Genomic DNA, 21749 nt, shown 5'->3' on the forward strand with positions numbered 1-21749 from the left:
ATGAACTGGGAAGGGTCAGAGAGAGGGAGACACAGAATCTGAAACAAGCTCCAGACTCTGAGCTGTCAGCACAGAGCCCGACGCAGGGCTCGAACCCACGGACTGTGAAATCATGACGTGAGCCGAAGTCGGTTCCTTAACCTACTGAGCCACCCAGGCGCCCCTAAATAAACTTTAAAGAAAGAGTCACAAAGCAAAAATATTACTAGCTTTTATGTTTACCTATGAACTTACCTTTAGCATAGTTCTTTATTTCTTCATATAGCTTTAAGTTACTGTCTAATATTCTTACATTTTAAACTGAAGACCCCATCAGCATTTCTTGTAGGACAGGTATGCAAGGAACAAACTCCCTCAGCTTCATAAAGTCAATAAGAAACAAATGTTTATTATTGTGAAACACTACATTTTAGGAATATTTGTTAAGAGGTGGAAGCAACCTAAATGTCCACCAGTAGATGAATGAATAAGGAAGAGGTGGTACACACACAAACACACACAGTGGAATATTACACAGCCACAAAAAGGGTGAGATTGTGCCATTTGAGACAACATGGATGGACCTAGAGTGTATTATGCTAAATGAAATGTCAGACTGAGAAAGACAAAAACCATATGATTTCACTCATAGATGGAATCTAAAATAGCGACAGATGAATAAACAAATATCAGAATCAGACCTATAAAAATAGAGAACAAACTGATGGTTTCCAGAGGGGAAGGGGTAGAGAATTGGACAAAATGGATGAAGAGGACAGGGAGTTACAGGCTTCCAGTTATGGGATGAATAAGTCACAGGAATAAAAGTCACAGCATAGGAAATACAGTCAGTGATATTGTAATAGTGATGTAATGGGACAGATGGCATCTACACTTGTGAACATAGTATAATATATAAACTTGTCAAATCACTAAGTTGCATATCTGAGAAATGTAACATTGTGTGTCGGCTAAAATGAAAAAAAAAAAGAAATAAAAAAACACCTTATGCAAAAATTGGTAGTAAGAATGAGATACAGCCATGGCATCAATCTAAAATATGGAGCATTGGCTTTGGAATGAAGAAACTGTTTAAGTACCTTGGGAATGGCAATCCATGTTATTTGGGGATGAAACATTTGGTAAATCTGTCTTTTAATTAATTTGTGGCATTATATATGGAAGTTTTGAGGCAGATTGTTGATAGGATGAGCTGATTGTTACTAGCTTTGTTTGACATGGTGTCTGAAGAAAAGGAGGTGCTCAGGAAAAAAAATAACTGAAAAAATATAGACTGTTCAGAAAATCTAGAATTTTTCAGGTTGAAAAATGAAATTCAAGTCTCCAGCAGAAGACAAGATTAAAAAATATGTTGAGTTTAAAAGGCCTTCTAAGACTCATGGGAAAAAAAATTGGGAGTTTGGTTTTAAAGACACAGCCTCAGAGCAAAGATAAAATATGGATGTGGCTATGACACCTTTGGTTAAGAACTCTAAACAACTTAAGATAGGGCTCAGTAGATCTTTACAGTTGGTCAGAATAACCTCTATAAAGGAGACTAACATAATTTCACTGAAAGAAGATATGGTCAAAGGAGCTGAAATTAAGTCGAGAGAGAGAGAGAAAGACACATACCCCCAAAACAATTATGGGTGTGACTTCTGGCATATAGGGCTGACTGATCAAACTCAAATATTTTTTGCAAGGGGGGAAGGGGTACAGAGAGCTGTTATTTACAAAAGTACATCACTCTGGATTTAAGAATGAGCAATGAAAGAGAACATAGGGATTCTAACTTTATATAGGCAAGAAACTGGCTGAGAAAGAAAGGCATATTCTGATGATCTTTTCAAATGTGGCCAATAATAACAAAAGAGAAGCGATCACAGAGGGTGGATCCAAGAACCATAGAGAACAATGGACTAGGAAGTTATTCCTAGGAATTGGATCTGGGGCCTAATTAGGACATATTTACTACCTTCAGTGGGATTTTGGTGACTCCTGTGTGCCCCCAACTCTTCTTTTCCAAATGGGGATGTTAGTTGTAGCTATCCTGCCTCTTTTCATAATTGTGTATGTGTGTGTATATATGTAGAGCAGATGGCTTGACATTTTAATTACTAAGTCTCTGGATCATGATTTGCCACATTTTAGCCTTATATAGTATTGGCATGAGATCCTGGATATTGACCCTGATTGAATATGACTTTTGGAGTAACCATAATTTGCATTTGGGAGGGAAAACTATAATACAGTGTTATATTGCAAGGGTCAGCAGGTGCTGACCTTTTGTGTCATACCTTTTGTGATGCTTTTTATAATGTGACTCTTTAAGAAAAATATCTGTGGGCCTCTAGTACATTGTGTTATTTGTCCCAACTTCTTCCTTTACTACCCCTTCTCCACAACTAATGCCGTATGGACAGATTTACTTCCCTGCCTCATTGACTTTGGGTTTAACCATGTGCCTTGCTTTGGTCAACTGAATGTTGGGAGTAGCAGGGCAATCAAACATTAAGAGACGTTGCCCATTTCTGTTCACACCTCTTATGTTTTGATCATCCACCATGACAAAACATACAGTGGGGAACTGCTGGGCCTAAAATAAGAAAATACATGGAGTATATCTCAACCCAAATCACAATTTAGACCAAGCTCCAATAATCCAACCTAAGCTTAGCAGACCCAATCTACCTGCAGAAATCTCCACTAGAGATAATGTTTGTATTGTAAGCTACTATGTGGTATAATAAGAATAAACATTCGGTCTTTGTCCCCAGTTCCTGGCACAGAGCTCCAAAACATTGGGAATTTTTTGCCTTTTGCTTGTTTTGATATGGCTTATAGGGGTGGGAGCTAGATAGTTTTAGGTATGTATGTATGTGTGTGTGTATTTAAAGATTTTATTTTTAAGTAATCTCTACACCCAACATGGGGCTGGAACTCAAAATCCTAAGATCAAGAGTTATACACTCCACCAACTGAGCCAGCCAGATACCCTTAGATAGCTTTAGAATAAGGACTGTTTAACAGAAAAAACAACCCTGAGATTAGAGGGTTAGAACTTTTGGCCCCACCCCTCCAGCCTCCAGGGAGGGGAGAGAGGCTGGAAATTGACAGCTATTTAATCAATCATGCCAGTGTGGGAAAACCTTTGTAGAAACTCTTGAACAATGAGATTTTGAGAGTTTCCAGATTGCTGAACACATTGGTGTGCTGGGAGGGCAGCATACCAGAAAGGGCATGGAAGCTATGTTCTCCCTCCCTTCATCTACATTGCCCTGTGCATCTCTTTCATTTGGCAATTCCTGAATTGTATCCTTTATAATAAACTGGAAATCATGATTGAAGCACTTTCCTAATTTCTGTGAGCCATTGTAGCAAATTAGTAAACCTAAGGTAGGGAGTTGTAAGCACTCCTGAACTTGAATGCTTCTGATCAGAAGTTGGGGTAGTTTGGACACTTGTAGCTGACATCTGAAGTGAAGGCAGTTTTGTGAGACAGACTCCTTAATCTGTGAAGTCTGTGCTAGTTCCAGAAGTTATTGTCTGAATTGGATGGAATTGTTGGACATCTAGTTGGTATTAGAGAACTGATGTGGAAAAACAGCATGTATTTGGTAATAGCAGAAAAAGCACACACACCGACTTTTGGGAATGTTTGTCACATGGTATTATTGTAACATAAACCTAACAAATACAAAAACTATTTTCCACATCAAATTTATTACAAAGCTACATATTGAAATAAAACATTTGGCTAATTGATCATAAACTTAGGCATAGATTTCCAATGTTTTTAATGTGACTTCAGTGTACATAGATATATGTAAAGTTAGCTGGCTGCTTAGTAAAAAAAAAAAATACAGGAGCTCTGAAGAAGTTTTATTAACACAACCAAAATTTAGCGATGTAAATGTTGTGTAGGGAAACTACTTTTGCTATTTAGATTTTAGAATGACTAAACTTATAAGAGTCTTTTTAAAGTCTTTTTTTTAAGGAGAAAAAAGCATTCTGAGAGCATTAGAACAAAAGAAGCTTGTTAAATAAAGAAAACTATAGACAAAAGATAAACTTTATTTCTAGTTTATGCTTAAGGCATAAGACATAAGCCATGGTATCTTATATGGAACTTCACTGTATATAGTAGAGAATCCCCCTTATTTTATCTTTTATGTTTTTAAAATTGTTTTCCTCCTCAATTTTTCTAAGATATTATAAGTTTTACTGAATCTTAGTGATATTTTCATAGTTAACAACTAGTGTCCAAAACAAGATATAGTAGACATCTGGCCTAACCGGAGAAGATTCTAACTGCAGGTGACTCTGGGCTATGAATTTCAATCTCAGGTATACTTTTCTGTGGCATGGTCACTTTTATCTCTATGGTAAGAGGTTCTAGGGAATTATCTATACATGACAAACTCCTTTAAAATCAATATTCTCAGAAGAAATGGAAAATTCTTTAGTTTTCAAAAATCCATTAGAAAAGACAGGAATGATGGAGTCAAATTTAGTCTATCCAAGAACTTCAAGGTAACAGTTTGTTCAATATAGAATGGAGTTTGCTATAAATTTGATGTGCCTTGGACTCTACTTAACGTTTATAATTAATGAAAAACCAAAATGGCCTTTTTAAAAAATGGCTTTAACCAAATGATTGTGCTATGTCCTAATAGCATTATGGGACTGAAGGAGAGGAGTGGAACAGATATTTTTTGAATATCTGGGCCAGATATTATACATCTTTAGAGTGAGTTTTCTGAATAGTTCATTTGTTCTTTGTGGCATAACATTGTGTCCCATATGAAAATACACTGAAATATCAGTATTAGTGACAAGTAGCAGGTGACTCTTGGTTTTGGAAACAAATCCTACCTTACTTAGTACCTGAGTAGGTGTACTAAAAGGTCTGAATGAAGATGATTCACATCTAGCCACAGTTCTGTAGTTCCAAATTTTGAATGTATTGTGCATCCCAAAGATACTTAAGGATGAATTTGTGAACAGGTTTTTTTTAATTCTTCAAATTCTATGGAAACTTCTTTGCTCCATTCATTAAGTCTCAGTCTTTTGGTTTAATGGCCTGCCAGTGGTCTTCTTAATCTTTTTTCTGCTCTTTGAAATGGTTCTCTTAATCTCATACATGCTTCTTTGGTTTGGTTCAGCCCATTTGGAGCTCTTTTGGAGAATAAATTCCAGTCCCCAGGGCAGGGGCTGCTCACTGTCAGAAAAGTCAGGCCCCAATTTGGACGCCTGGATCCTTCCCGAGAAGTACTGCTAAGTGGCCATGTGCTGTGGACGTTCTCCCTGATAGCTGCTCCTCTGAGATCCAGGAATTCATTATTCTCAAGAAGTCTGTCAAAGTTGAAATCAATTAGGTTTATTTTCTTCTTCAGAAATCTAGAGACTCCTGCAGACTGACTCTAACACCCTCTTCTGCTTGTTTCCTTGACACAGTCAAATTTGGTTGGATTGGTTCAGCCATTTGCTCCACTACAGTCTAAGAGTCATGTTTCTAGATTCCACGCAGGGAGCAGGCAGTTAGCCCTCTGTTCTTCTGAATGGAGGGAGATTATTTACTCTTGTTTCCAGAAACATCTTTGTATCTCAAAGACCCCAAGGTGAAGGCTGAAGAAAGCCTCCTCTGCCTTCTAAATCTCAGTGGCTCTGCCACATACACCCACCTGTGTACAGAAGAGAGCCCTGGGGTCTTTATCTTTTGTCTGTCTCAACAGCTGTTTTCTCCATCCGCTGTAGATACAGCAAAGATATCAGAAGGGAGGCAAAACCCAGCTAGTTTTGCTGATTTTCAGCAGGTAAGAGGTGACTTTTTACCTTTAAAAAGTTTTAATTTAATAGTTTAAAACTGGCATGCAGTCTCCATGGCTGGAGGCTACTTTATTCCTCTGACATAGATGACTGAGAAGCCTTGGAACATAAATATATGCAATAAGCCAATAATTCTGCCTGCCTTTCTGCTGCTCCTACAGGGTATCTCGGAGCTGGCAAACAGAAGGGTAATGGGAATTAGAAGGAGGGGGAAAACAGCAATAAAAATATAAATCAAAGAAAGAAGGAAATCCATTTGCTCCTTGGCAGCGGAGACAGTGCTCGGCTAATCCATGCTGAGTGCAATCCAATACTCCTTTCTATAATCCTGTGCTGGTGGAAGAAAATTAAAGTTTAATGCAATAACGGCTGACACAAATCACTTTTGTTGCCCAGAAGCAGATTAAAGAATAGTTAAAATCATACAAATCTAATTTCTTTTTTTGTTGTTGCTTTATTCTGCAACATCTTGATGCTTTAATCCCTAGCATCAGTTTTTGATTATTAAACATATATCGCCAACATAAGAGAGATTGTGGGAAAAACAGTGACAGCCAGGAAATGATTTGTGCTCAAATGGCACATGTTAAAGCTCTTTCAAAATCCATAAATTTTTCATAGGTTCATAGAGGTCCGTGCCTTTAATCAATCTGTGTCAAGGGAATTTTAAAATAAGCATAAAGGTAATGGAATGCTATCAATCATAATTGGGGCTCGAAAGAACCATCACAGCCCATCAGCTATCACTCTCACATTGTGTGTGTGTGTGTGTGTGTGTGTGTGTGTGTGTGTGGTGTGTACACATGTATGTCAGAATGGTGTATTACCATTCTCTATTTCTGATTACTGCCATCAATGGAACAATTTGAGGACTTTACATAAAGGTAGACATGAATTTTAAAAAAAAAACTTCATTGTGGTTATTATTTCTACCTTCCCCTGCTCCCTCTACAGGAATTACTATCTCTGCAGAGACACTGACTTGCTTCATCTATGAAATAAACTTCTTCATCAGAACAGATGCATTTTTAAAAATAAAGTCCAACTTTTCCATAATTTGGCTACTGTTGAAAGTGCTGCTATAAACACTGGGGTACATGTGCCCCTATGCATCAGCACTCCTGTATCCCTTGGATAAATTCCTTAGCAGTGCTATTGCTGGGTCATAGGGTAGATCTATTTTTAATTTTTTGAGGAACCTCCACACTGATTTCCAGAGCGGCTGCACCACTTTGCATTCCCACCAACAGTGCTAGAGGGTTCCCGTTTCTCCACATCCTCTCCAGCATCTATAGTCTCCTGATTTGTTCATTTTAGCCACTCTGGCGTGAGGTGGTATTTGAGCGTGGATGGAACTGGAGCGTGTTATGCTAAGTGAAATAAGTCATACAGAGAAAGACAGATACCATATGTTTTCACTCTTATGTGGATCCTGAGAAACTTAACAGAAGACCATGGGGGAGGGGAAGGAGGAAAAAAAAAAGTTAGAGAGGAAGGAAGCCAAACCATAGGAGACTCTTAAAAACTGAGAACAATCTGAGGGTTGATGGGGGTGGGAGGGAAGGGAAAGTGATGGCCATTGAGGAGGGCACCTGTTGGGATGAGCACTGGGTATTGTATGGAAACCAATTTGACAATAAATTTCATACTAAAAAAATACTAATAAAATAAAATAAAAATAGAAAAAAAATAAAGTCCAACTTTTAATCTATGTCCCTTCCTACATACAAATGCTGCAGAGGGTTCAGAATCCGCCCCCCCCCCACTTTACCCAAATACTTAGGACCAACAGTGAAAGGAAAATTCACACAGCTTTCTTCATAACAAAATTTGTTGAGACAGACATTTTTGCAGATACTCTTGCTGGAATTAAGTCAAACTGTTGTTTTAATGCCATGGATTTCAAGTAACACTCGCTAGGGGTTTTCCATAAAAGGCTCTGAAATCATCTCTGCCCCATTTCATGGGAACTTTGTGGTTAATGGGTATTACCCATATTTAGTCATAGTGTCAGGAAGAGATTTCCAAGGAAAGAGCATTCTGGATGCTTGCTTCACTTGTCTTATTAGTAGGATCCAGCTATCTCCTTGAGCTGAATCTTAGTATGTGTGTATATGTGTATGTGTGTTTTAACTTTTATGATGGAAAGTTTCAAATATAAAAGCAGAAAGTATAGTATCACTCAACTTGAGTAATTATCTATTAATGTCCAATTTTGTGTCATTTATACTTTTATGCATTCTTCAGCACCCCATTTGAAGCAAATCTCTGATATCACTTAACACATATATATTTTGGCATATACCTGTGAAGATAAGGATTATTTTTCAAAAGATAGCCAAAAAGCATTATGTCAACTGAGAATTATCAATACTTTCCAAATGTTATTAAATATCCAGCCACTATTCAATTTTCCATGATTATCTCATAAATGTCCATTTTTTTTAAGTTTACTGGCTCACATAGGATTGAAATAATGTTTCCAATTACAGTTGGTTATTATGCCTCCTAAATACTTTTTATCTTACAAGATTCTGCTTTCTCATATCTCCATCTCTCTCTCTCTCTCTCTTAATTGTTGCAGAGACTTTTATAGTTTCTCACCATCTGAGTTTCACTGACTGAATCCCCTTGATGTCACTTAACATGTACTTCTCCTTGGTATACCTCTCCTAACTAACTTGGTAGTTAGGTCTAGGGACTTGATGTGTTTCAGAACACATCCTCCTAATTCAGTACTCTTACCCATTCAAATGTTGACAGGTACTTTGGGCCCTATCCAAGGTTGGGTTCAGACCCAATCACTTAGTGGCCATGCCAAAAATAAAGCCACAAACATTGGAGGCTTTATATGGATGGGTTTGCTTCAGAAGCCTACATGTTACTGAGTTTCAGTACTCAGTGGTTACCCCATATTATTTCCGTTTTTGCTCCACTCACCTAAGAGTACTGTAAGCATACTGTTCAGTGAATTTATAAATACTTAGAATTTTGTATCTGGATATGATCATAGAAATTCTAACCCACACTCTAATTGTCAAATCACTTACCCTCTGAACCTTAGGTTTATCATTTCTAAAAATGTATTATAAAAAGAAGCTAAGTTTGTCATTAGAGTCAAAGGGCTGATATATGTGAATAACATTTTGAAAGGACACTGAGACCAAGAGAGAACATGTAACTTGTTCAAGATTGTATGACTTTTTAACAGAAGCCTACTCTAGAATTTCTATATTTACTAAATCCAGAGTTTGGCTTCAGTGCTATGGACTTGGTATCTTCTTTAATGTACTGTGTGCATTTCCATAGGGAAAAATTGCTATTCAGGGTGCCCTGCAAGTTAATAATCATTATCTGATGGTAATATTATTGGTGTAACAGGGTTTAATATTATTTCTTAATGGGTTAGGTTGTACAAATTTGATTTATTATCAAAGCTGAAAAACAAAACTCTATGAGCAGACATATATGGCCAAAATATTTATTTGTTAAAGCCTCCTCTAGTATCATGAACATTTAAAAAATCAATGGTATCATTGCATCACATAGATACTAATTTAGTTTTATGAATTACTGTATTACTGTATTATTGTACTATAAATGACTTGCGTTTAGAGCTTCGAGAGTGGGTCATTTCTGGTGGTAATGCTGGTGATTTGTACCCAGACAGGTCAAAATACAAATGAAATGAGACTTCGACAAGTATAAAAAAAGAACTTAAATTGATTAAATGCTTTTGTGTGCCATGCATTGTACCAGATTCTTTACACACTTGATTTAAATTAATACATATAATGACCATAAGAAATGTGTTGTTGTTGTTATCACTTATGTGTGAAGAATTGAGCCTTACAGAGTTCAGGCAAAGTTTCCCAAGCTTATACAGCTTGGGAATAAATGCAAATTCTGGGATTTATCCAGAGTTGTCTGAGCCCAAACCACAAATCACATGGTATCACTGCCTTTATAATGGGTGGGGCTTGGAGTCAGAAGATCACAGCTCTGCCTCTAATTGTCTGTGATAAAACGCAGCAAATCACTTTCCCTGTGAATCTTAATGTTTATTTATTTTTGAGAGAGAGAGACAGACAGACAGAGCGTGAGTGGGGGAGGAGCAGAGCAAGAGGGAGACACAGAATCCAAAGCAGGGTCCAGGCTCCGAGCTGTCAGCACAGAGCCCAACGCAGGGCTGGAACCCATGAACTGTGAGATCATGACCTGAGCCGAAGTTGGACACTTAACTGACTGAGCCACCCAGGCATTCCTGCCCTGTGAATCTTAGATTTATCATTTCTAACAATGGATTATAAAAAGAAGTTAGGTTTGTTATTAGAGTCAAAGGGCTGATATATGTGAATAACATTTTTATAAGTGGTGATTTGTTATACAAATGTCTGTCATTGTAATTTACCTTTTTATCTCAATCACACACATAACAACAACAATTTGCCTGTGTGGACCACTAGAGGATTAGAGAAGAATGAAAATCTCTGTCTCAAAATCTGGGTTGACTTCTTACATCAGGAACTCTTTGTGAATCTGGTGCAGAAGACTTGTCTAGTTTTGCATAGGGTGTGTGGTAGACATGGAGACGCATGGCCCAGATTCCCGTTTAGAGAATGACTCCTTGGCCAGCTCCTAGGAGTGCTGTCAACAGTCAACCTCCAGGTCTCATCCTGTTCCCGATTGCCTCTGCTGCAGAAAGCTGCATCGCCCAAGAGCAAATCCTGTTTGAAACAGTCCAAATTACAATGACTGACCGCATCACCTTGATGTGGATATAAGTAAGGCCCATTCAGTCCACTGCAGGACACTTTTACGCATGTCACTGCAGAACCTCCCGTGGGGTAAAGCAAGGTTTCATGGGCTTGCAACATAGTTTGACTTACCTCTTTGGTCAGTTCTACTCTCTTCTTCCTTCCACAGGTGTGGATCAGTAACCATACCCAGTCAATGTCTGGTATGCCATATTCCATTTCATCTTATGCTTCCACAGAACCTAACCTATGACAGATGTGTTTCCAGAGCTATTTTCTTTTCACGTTTCATTCTAGGGAAACAAACTTTCTATTACAAACTTAGAGTCTGTTTCAAATGTAATTCCTTCAGAATTCTAATACAGTACAATGTGTTAAAAAATGGCAGATATTTTCCAATTCAGGTAGGGCATCTGGGGGCTCCTTTCTTTGGATAACTTGAATAGAAATTTTAAAAAATTAAAAAAAAAAAGCTTTTCTACTATGTGCTGCAGTGCCTGAATATATCAACTTGATATCATCAATAACATTGCCCACAACAAAGAGCATATCATCATTCAATTCTTCCTTTCTTGAGAAGAGAGAAAAGAGTCTTTGTTGGTATATTCCATATTTTATTTGCTATGGATTGGATCTGACTTTGGTATTGTGACTGAGAACCAAGCAGTAAAGGGTGATGATTTCAAAATACAGTGGAGGAAATGAAACAGGAAAATGATAGAATTAGAACCAGGCTAGAACATTGCCAGTGTTCTAAAATGTGCTAAAATCAGGGAGATGGGATTAAAGAAAAAGAACTCATTGTACAAAATAAGGAAAAGAGACTGTGTTAAGGAAGTATGCTTAGAAAGTACGTATTCTCTTTTTTTTTCCTTCAGTCCCCCTGAGTAATTTTAATTTTCATAAAATTTGTTAGTTTTTTAAATACAGAAAAAAATGTAAGGAAGACATAGCTTTTTGTTTCACGACCCAGGCAGTCTTTCCAGCAAAAAAAAAAAAAAAGTATAAAATTGCAATTATAAAAAGCAAAGTTAAAATTTTCAAAGAATAAAGATAGCTATATTATGAAAAAGAAAAGTTTTCCTTTCCTTTAAGTTTCTGTCCCTTAAAGAACTCATTATTAATGGTTCCTTATTAATCTTTTTAGGGAAAAATTGGGCATATATCACTGTGTGTGTTTGGGTGCATTCATGTATTAATCATGTATGTTTGTGCATGTGTATGTATAATAGACATATATTATTCTGTTCTGATTACATCACTCAAACAAACTACTCAAAAACTTAGTGGCTTAAAACAAACAATACTTTTACTTTATCTTACGATTTTGTGAATGAAGAATTTGAGCAGGGCTCAGCTAGGCAATTCTTCTGTCCCTTGTGACATTGAATCTAGGACATATTCGGCTGGCAGCTGGTCTGGTCTGCCATGCCCTTTTATGTGGCAGGAATCTGAGGGAGGAAGACAGAATCCAGAATTGGGAGAGGATTGCTGTATGTTCTTTATCAGTTAACAGTCACAGTGTAGCTCAAATTCAAGGTGATGGTAATAAGACCTCACTTCTTGGTGGTCAGTGTCTAAGTGGCTATGTGAACTTTTTTACCTGAGTATTATGTATTTTGTGAACATATTTAAACATACATGTAGGTAGTATGCATGTTGATTGATGCATTATCTACAATCTGCAAGAAATGCATACAAAAAGATCAGACATTCAATATTCTTAAATCCAAAGAGTATGTATGTATAGTGTAGAATAAACTATCAGAAGCAAAGTTCCTCTCTTAAATGTGTAAGATATCATAGAACTATAACTTCATATTTTAGATGGCAAGCTTCAACTACTCTTCATGATATTAAGTGAATGCAGATTTTAGAACCTGAGATTGGAGTCTGCCTAAATGCAGCAGTATTTTCTGACTACAATTATAGAAGACATCAATTAAACTATTTATCTTATTTTTTAGATATATTGATCTTAATCCAAAGCAAACAACACAACAAAAATAAAGTCTCATTATTGATTTTACAGATTATTTCCTATTCCATCTGCTCCTCACTTAGTTGGCATGTTGTTACACACTATTCCTACAATTGGCTCCTGGGAAGCCGTGAATAAATCACAAACAGTAAATCCCAAGTTGGTATTTACTGGTTTTGGCAGTAAGCTGGCATCTCTTAACCAGCTCTGAGGGAATTATCTGAGGTGAGAATATAAGAGAATACATTCTGTATATAAGGGAATTGAGTTTTTCAAAACTCTGTGCTGTCAGTCTCATCTTAGGCTTAGGAACTGCCCTCCTCCTCACTCAGAGCATTCTATGGGATAACCAAGCTATGGGGACCAGTAGGACTCCCTGATGGTAGTTTAGGGAATGGTCTCTTCTTTATTGTGCCCTTTTCTTCCCTGTGGCCATCTCTTTTATTTTTTCAGGGAGGGGTTGTGTATGCTGGAAACTTCCCTACTTGCCTGTGACCTCAGTGGCTCACTTCTTTAATCCCATACAGGCAACACTGTGCATACAGTTTTGTCCATCCTCTTCCACACTCACCCCTTTTCACTGCCTTAGTTCCATCTGTTCATAAACGTGACAGAAATACAGAGAGCTTTCAATATTTGTATTAGAGAAAATCAAATGCATACACTTTCAAGGAAAATTATATATATTCAAAGAATTCATTCTTTTTAAACTCTAAAGAGCTGTGTAGAAATATGGCACTCTTGAGCTGTATTTCACACACCTCCTGATTTAATCAGATGAACCCACTGCTGTCATGATTTAATCAGAAAAATGTGTGTTACTGCCAATACACTTGAAAAGTGATGAGGTCACCCTCATTCATCCATTCATCAGTAAATACTGAGTGCCTCTTATATGCTGGGCACTGTTTTTAGGAACTTGGGGCTATCGCAGTGAAGAATACAGACATAGTTCTCAAAAAGTTATATTCTATTGTTTATGTGCATGGAGTTGGTTAGTTGAGGGGGGCATTAAGATTCTTTCTTGTTCTTTATCCAGGACATTTAGGTTCCAATCACTGTGGCAAACCAGCATGTAGAAGGCCTCAAATGTCATCATTTGGTTTGATTGTGGCCTGGGATGCCAACTGAAGTACAACCCACAAGCTTCTGTGTTATCTTTTGCTTCCAAAAACTTTTGAGATTTTATATTTTTGTCAACAAGATACACATCTGTTGTGTTTCTGCACATCTTACGAGTGAGACATTTCCTGCCCTTTGTTTCAGACTGTCTTTTCGAGGATATTTATATACGGAAGAGTCTTAGTAGATAGAGTAGTGTCTCCCTCAGGAGTAAAGGGCAGGCATGCTTCCTGTCCAGTATAATAAAGATGATGTCTCCCTCTGGAATAAAGGGAAGGCATGCCTAGTGCTCATTATGAAAGATCCAAGTTCCCTAAGCTCAGGGTTCCTCCCTTGTAATGCAACCCTCTGCGTGCACAGGTATCTTCTTGCTTTCTTCACATCACCCTGTGGGAATTGGGCTTCATGGAACTACTGCAAAAATGCCAATACTCTAGCTACTGCTGTTGCTGTGAGTTATAAACTGCCCTTCATCTATGACCCAGGAGTTTTGGGTCTTCTGCCCTCATCCATGAAACTTGGCAGGATAACTTGTCAGCTTGCAAATAGGAAAAATCTCAGACCCTTCACAGCTCTTGAAGGTAACTTTGTCAAGGAATCATATTGAAATGAGTGCTATTCCAAAGGTGTTACTGGTAAATGATGACTCACTACCCCAGAGCTTAAAAGAGAATAAGGCAGGGAGCGGAGGGGGTGATGTTGTCCACACTCCAGTTCTTGAGAAACATGGTCATATACCCCACATTCAGAGGGGAGAGCAGAGTCAGACCTGTGAGAACAAAGGTGAAATGCTGATATAGTTCCTTCAGCACTAATCTCTGTTGGATTGACTATTTTCCTGTACATTTTTTTAAATACGAAATTTATTGTCAAATTGGTTTCCATACAACACCCAGTGCTCATCCCAACAGGTACCCTCCTCAATGCCCATCACCCACCCTCCCCTCCCTCCCACCCTGTATGTGTTAATAAAATATATTCTCTAATTTGATGTCTTCTTAAACACAAATTATTAAACAGGATTCCAGCCTTCTGCAGGATTCAAGGCCCTCACTGCAAACAGAATTTACCGTGGTAAACTAAAGCTATGTTCTTGCTGCTTTGCAGATGCCTTGAGCTGACAACTGACGGAGCTGTCTCCTTCCTAGGTGTTGAAGGCCACTTCCCCAGAGTACGGCCTTGTTCTCTTGCTACTTCTGATCTGCAGACCCACGTTTTTAGGTCAGAATACTGAATTTCAAGGGTGGCCGGGTGGCTGAGTTGGTTAAATGTCCCACTCTTGATTTCGGGTCGGGTTATGATCAGTTATGACATGGAGTTCTGCGTCGGGCTCCACACTGGGCAGGGAGTCTGCCTGAGATGTTCTCTCTCCCTCTGCCCCTTCTGTGCATGCGCTCGCACTCTCTCAAAAATAATAAATAAATAAAAGAATAATGAACTTCACACAACTTCTGAACCCCATTCTTCCACGAAGAGGAGAGCAGTCTCTCCTACATAGTAAATTGGCAGCTCCCTAAGACTTTTACACTTTGCATTGTGTAAAATACACAATTGCCTTACAGATAGATGTGGTGGATGTGATATGCATCATCTTCATTTTCGAGATGTCTGTTTCTCTTTTTCACATTTTAAAAAGTGTCCTGTGTATCATTTATGAATTAATTGTACAGTGGATCACTTTTCTGTGTGTGCTCTGATGCCTGTTTTGCAGTGGGTGTGACGATCATGTACTCATTAATAATTTACTTATTTTCTAACTAATCATATTCCTGATTTCTTAACGCAGTGCTTATTTTAAGATATTTCATTAATTATTTTGTTAATAATTGTATTAATTGTATTAGTGTATCATATTATATTTTATATAATACAGAATATATTATTCATTGAATAAAACATTAATTTATTTATATAACATATATAACTTATTTCTATGAAATAAAGTTACATATGAAACATATAACTAATGATAACCTGTATATATTTATATAAATTCAGGTTATAAATATCTATATACAAAATAATTGTACATAAATATTTGCCTAGATCGGATGCTAGATGGATAGGAAGGTAGGTTTTGCTGTGATGACAAATTAACCTCCAATTTTCAGTGGCTTGAATTACAAAGATTTACTTCCTGTGCGCATTCTGTGTCTCTCATGATTGGTGAGGGATCCTGTCTGCATAGTCGCTTGGGGCTCCAGGTTGAGCCATTTTGTGATGCTCCCATCTCAGCATATGGCCTTCAAAGTGGCCAGTGAAAGAGAAGAGAATATGGAGAATCATTCATACCTTCTCTTAATTGCCTCTGACCAGACATGACACGTGGATTTTTACTCAGACCGTTGGTCAAATCTAGTCACATGGCCTTCCTAACTACAGAAGAGACTGGGAAATACAGGGAAGCACATGGAATATTAGATGAATATTTCTGTGTGTGTGTGTATATGTGTATATACATATATATATATATACACACACACATATATGTATACATATATATATATACATATATATATATACATATATATATATACACATATATATATATATACATATATATATATATACATATATGTGTGTGTATATATATATATATATATAAAACATAAAAAGGCAGTGGAGGGCATATAATTCCTGCATATATATATATTGCTATAATTCATGCCATATATATATATATATATATATACTGCTGTAAATCCTGAATTTATTTAGGGCTGTTTCCCTAAATCTGGCTAATAATTGTAATTACCTGGGACCCATGTTTAAAAACTGGGTTCCTAAGCCTCACCCCAGACCAACGACATCAGAATACCCAGCAAAGAAGTTTATGGATTTCTATTTTTGACAGTTTTGTTTCCCCCAGATGACTCTGACTGCAGCCAACTTCTGGTGCTCCTTCAACATGAGGCATGATATCCACTCTATCTTGGACCAATAAGATCTCTACTGCCAGCTGAGGAAAAGCTCGGGCAGTGTGGTAGGAAAACAGTGGTTTTTAGAACATGGGAACTATACAAAAGAACTCTTCTGGGTTTAATTGCACTTAGTTGATTCTATTTTGGACATGCTGCGGAAGGAGCATATTTTGTTGGTTAACACACAGCTCATTTTGGTTGGTGAGACTACTGGTGGCATTTAGGTAGCCTTTCCTCTTTGGTCTAACAACATCGTGTCCATACTGCCATTAGGGCACTTTTCACATGCCATGGCCTCTTCAGAAATACATCTGCTGCCCCCCCTACCCCCAAGATTGAGCTTCTTGAAAGCACAGACCAAGAATTTTCTAAGGTAAAGCTTTGGCAGTTATGATAGCATTTATTTATTGAATAAATGTAAGACTTAATGCATGTACTAATGCATGAATATGTAAGTGCATGAGTGTGATAATAATATTAAAGGGGTTCAAGATAATTATGACCAGACAGAGGACAAAAATCAGTCAGTAGTTCTTTTTCAAAGAGAGCTTATATGACCCATTATTCCCAAAGAGTTACCCACCCAATGCCATAAAAATCTGAGCACTAAAGCTTATGTATAATGAAAGGGTGGTAAAACCCTCTCAAGGTCTTTAGTAAAAAGTAGCCGCTAAAAATTCTTAACAGGGAGAACATCCTAAGAGAGACGTGATAAAACGTGCCCATGTATAGAATCTAAAAACATGTATGTGTCATGCAAGAAAGCTTTACAAGTAGGAACTTGTTAAACACTTTTACTGTACTTTTTATTCATTTATTAGCTTGGCATCACCACATTTCTCTTTGTGGAAGAACTTTATGCTTGCTTGTCTACCTATTTATATGAACATCTAGGTTCATGAGATTTTTTAACTCTATATAGTATCTGAAACCACACTACACACATTGGTACTTAATAAAGATTATTTGAGCATGAAGATTTGATTACTGGCAAATGGCAGTTGAATATTTAATAGAAGATGACATCTTTGCATTTAAATGTATACTCATTCTTAAAATGCTAACCAGAAATAGTTGGGGGAAAACCTTAAAGAATGAGCTATCATGTTTCTGGGTTATGTTGGCAATAATTCTCGACTATATTAGTTCCTTCAAAGGTGAATGATTTTTGATTATGATATAACCTTAACTTGCCATCTGTTATGAAACAGTGTATGAAGCTTAAACTTAGGATTTTCAGCTTCACAAATTCTCCAACAATTATGGACTCTTACTGACTTCATAATTAAGTCTAGACAAGGTTAACCTGCCATTCTGTTAATGTGGTTGTTCATCTGTGAACCTTGCAAATTCTTGTAAGTAATTGTGATTTTTGCTTTGAAAAACAAATATTCTTCTAAACCTATCAGGGAGTGAAAAATCCTATGACAAATCAGGAAGACCCTTGAGGCTTAAGATGCACCTTCAAACTCAACTCTCTGCCCACTTCCTGGGACAGAACCCCAAATTGAAAGGACTTTTTCAACATTGACCCTGCCTGGGGCATAGTTGGGATTAGAACTCACGTCTTTCGAATCCAAAATTTGGGGCAGTGTCCCACACAAGTTGGGAAGATACTGTATGAACAAAGATGAAATTTATCCATGGCAAAGCATTCAGGAGCTGTGCTGTAATGAAACAATATTCTTGTGATTATGCTGCTACCTGACTCTTACACGGTCAGATAATTTACAGAAACTTGCTGTGGGCAGCATCTGCCGTTGCTATATATGACTTGCTGAGTGTTTTTCTCAGTAGAATATATACTTTGATGACTGGATAAATAGTCAGCATTTTATGAACTATATGTTCATATATAGTTCTTATGAACAAAACTTACTTTCCACATAGTTCTCAGTAATGACCACAAATTGAACAACACTCACAGGTGTTTGCCTCTGATATGAAAAGCACTTCCTGAGGTGATGTTGGGCCTGCTACCATTAAGAAGGAGGCCCTTCTTAGTTCATGCCAGCTCAGTGCTTGCTCACTTGTTCTTTCTCTTTTAGTGGAGGCTCAACCAGTAAGAGATGGAGAAAGAATTCTAACACAGGAATGATTGACCCCAAACTCTGAGCTCTTAGCCATTATTCTACACCACCATTCATGTGACCTGCTCCTCCGTCCTTGCTGGGCCAGCTTGAGCTAATGGCCACCTCCAGTAGCGTGGTGCAGATAATTCAGGGTCCTTGCTCAAATGCACTACAACCTAGGACTCGCTCTGATTCTATCATGCACAGCAGGAGACAGAGAAAGCTGCTTGTCATGAATGTTCAACATTTCATTGTATTCAAGATTATTTTCCCCTTGAATGGAATCAAATTTTCATAGTCACCAGCAGCTGTGGTCCTCTAAAATATGTTCTTTCATGATGAAAAGCACCCTTTAACCACTTAGACCTGCCCTTCCCACATATACTAAATGCAATCCAATTTAATGAGAACATGTCTAGCCAATCCAGGTCATAAATGAATAAGTCTTTACTCTGGGTGCATTTGACATAATAGAAATTATTCTCAGAGGAGGGTTATCAATTTAAAATATACAATTTGGGTAGATATACCACTGATTTTACTGCTGAGCTGTTCTTTCTGACACAGTCAAATGTGTCTTTTCAAAAAGCAGGGCTTCACATTGCAGGGCATGGATATATGAGGTCCTAGAATAATCAAAAAGCCACCCAGTTGTGCAGCTTTTCATTCTCTTATTCGGTCATTGTCTTCCCTTCAGCCTCTCAGAAGAAGAAAAATATTATTCCCCATGGCAACGTCTAAAAAAATTACATTGGGCCCATTTAGACAGGAATTTCACAATGAAAGCAGTATATTTTTTAAGTAGTAGCAAGATAACTCTGAAGTGTTCTGTCATGGAAAAGATTTAAGGGTAGAAAGACTTGTAGGCCTAAGGTTTGCAAGAGACAAATTGTTATCACTCCTTCCTGACCATCCCCTTCTCCTCACCCCCTTTTTTCTGCTATTCATTCTTCCTACCCTTTGTTCTCTCACCCATTCCTTCCTTTCATAAACTTTTGTCATGTATCTCCTATATTCTAGACCTAATGAGATGGGGGTACACCCCCACCTTCACAGGGGACTGCATGTAGGTAACACATGGCATTATAAGATAGAAAAGGGGAGTGTGGGGAGGCTTCAGAGAGGTGGTTCTCAAACATAGCTATAATTAGAATCACCTGGAAACTTAAAAAAAAATGCTAGAGACACACCCCAGAACAACTGAATCAGAATTTCTGGAGAATGGTGTATGGTGTTTTGTTTTTTAGGATTCAGAGTCACTGCTTTCTATGGAGAATACAGAAGAAAAGAGGAATTCAAGAAACAGGGTTAGAGCACCTTTTGACGTTTTTGACTTGCTTGTGTTTTTTGCAGGTAGCCCCTGGCAGCATAGGGCAAATCAAGAGACACTAGCGACACAAATATCACTTGGCTTTCCTACAATTGACAAGGAAAAATACCTTTAATTCTTCTACTAACTGACACTGTGGTTGATTACAAAGCAATCTATTGACCTTTGGAACTGTAGTTTACAGTCCGTGAGCTTGCTCACTCGTACTTGGGTGACGTCCTCTAGATGAGGAAGCAAGGTTTGCCTACCATCTCCTCTCAACTTGGGCAGCCCACTTGCTTTCCAGAACCCCAGCTTTTGCTTCATGAAGTTCAAGTTGTAAGGAGTGAGCCTCATAGAGAAAAGCAGAGAAAATTGAGGGAAGAGCAGATTTCCCTCCTATGGATAGTGGAACTTCAGGGATCAGTCAGAAAATATTGGCACATCATAAGAGTATCCAGCCCATTTTCGTGGAGAAAATTGAAGCAGAGTGTAAGTGACTTACAAAACTCCCACTGTTCTTGTCTAAGACTTCCTAAAACTCAAATCTCCAGGTCCTATGTCCCTATTTCAGTGCCATGATGCCTAGTTATACAACAAACCATTTTCTGAATAAATGGTAAGTATCAATGTGAAAATAAGGAAATCTCTCCATGAACAAGAAAAACCATATTTATGGAGTAGGAAGACTACTAATAATAGGTCCTCAAGCTGAAGGCATGAGTTTGGACTTAGGGAAGCAGAATAATTGCTTGGCATCCCCTTGCCCCAAAGAAACGAAAGAAAAGGGGAAAAGTAGCTTTGTGGACTGTCAGAAACCTCAAGGTGGTTTTGTAGGGCTCCGTTGTTTGTGTAAATGACCACAGGTCTCAAATCATAGCATGGGGAGCGCCATGTTTACACATGAACCACAAGTAAAGGCACACAGATACCATTCCTTGAAGGATACATGGAGTGTTAGCTGAGAAGCTATGTGCTTCATTCAGCAATAGAAATTGTTGTATATGGCTGGGCTTGAGTCCAGACTGTCAAATTTCCTTGCTATTTTGGGGGCAGGGCAGTGGGAGGGAAAGGGAAAGGAGATGTGAAAAAGAATGGCTAGTGTGGAGAACTATCTCTTGATTCTTATAAATTTGTAGTGCTGGTTTGTGTGGAGTTGGTTTTGTTCTTCCTTGAGCGGATAATTGCAGGAGATGAGGCAGGTAACCACTGAAGGAAGATGTGGCTGATGTGATTTTTAGGTCTTGCTTGGAAACCAGACTATTTAAAGGTTTTGGATTTCTAGCCTGAATTGGGTTGCTCTTATGATATTTAAGATAAAATAATCTGGAACAAACTGGTGGTGGATACATTGGTCTCTGTAAATGTTTTTGCAGGGCTGTAAAGCAATATATACTTTATTTGGCACAGGTGGAGTTTTTCATCACAGGAATGGTCAATCATTACTGTCCCAAACAAATGGGAATAGATCATTATTGGGCCAGGAACATGGCCTGGAATAAATCCTTAATCTTGGGAAAGAAAAATACTCTTCGCCTCTCTGAATTATGCCATGGATGGTCTTGGACTCTAAAGCCTAGGCCCTCAAAAAATTCCTAGTGAAATGGGTGAACTGATCTTTATGGGGTGGGAAGAAATTATAGGTTAGAAAGGAAGTGACCCTTTGGATGAAACAGAATATTTCCTTTCCATCATCCTTGCTGTTTAATGAGATCATTTAAAATCTTACAATCTGGGTTGAAAGACACTGCGGAGAATTAAGGAAAGAACTTGCTT

General features: G+C 37.9%; 1 long non-coding RNA gene across 1 annotated transcript in view; it reads left to right on the forward strand.

Annotated features, from left to right (window-relative positions):
• The first annotated feature begins 11570 nt into the window (after window positions 1-11570).
• The window catches only part of LOC123381606, a 43369-nt gene continuing 33190 nt past the window's right edge, over window positions 11571-21749 (forward strand). Inside the window, exon 1 of the long non-coding RNA XR_006588831.1 lies at window positions 11571-14892. This is a non-coding gene — a long non-coding RNA (uncharacterized LOC123381606). The remainder of the gene's footprint in view (window positions 14893-21749) is intronic.

The sequence above is a fragment of the Felis catus genome, chromosome D4, assembly GCF_018350175.1.
Source record: "Felis catus isolate Fca126 chromosome D4, F.catus_Fca126_mat1.0, whole genome shotgun sequence".
In the NCBI taxonomy this organism is placed as follows: Eukaryota; Metazoa; Chordata; class Mammalia; order Carnivora; family Felidae; genus Felis; species Felis catus.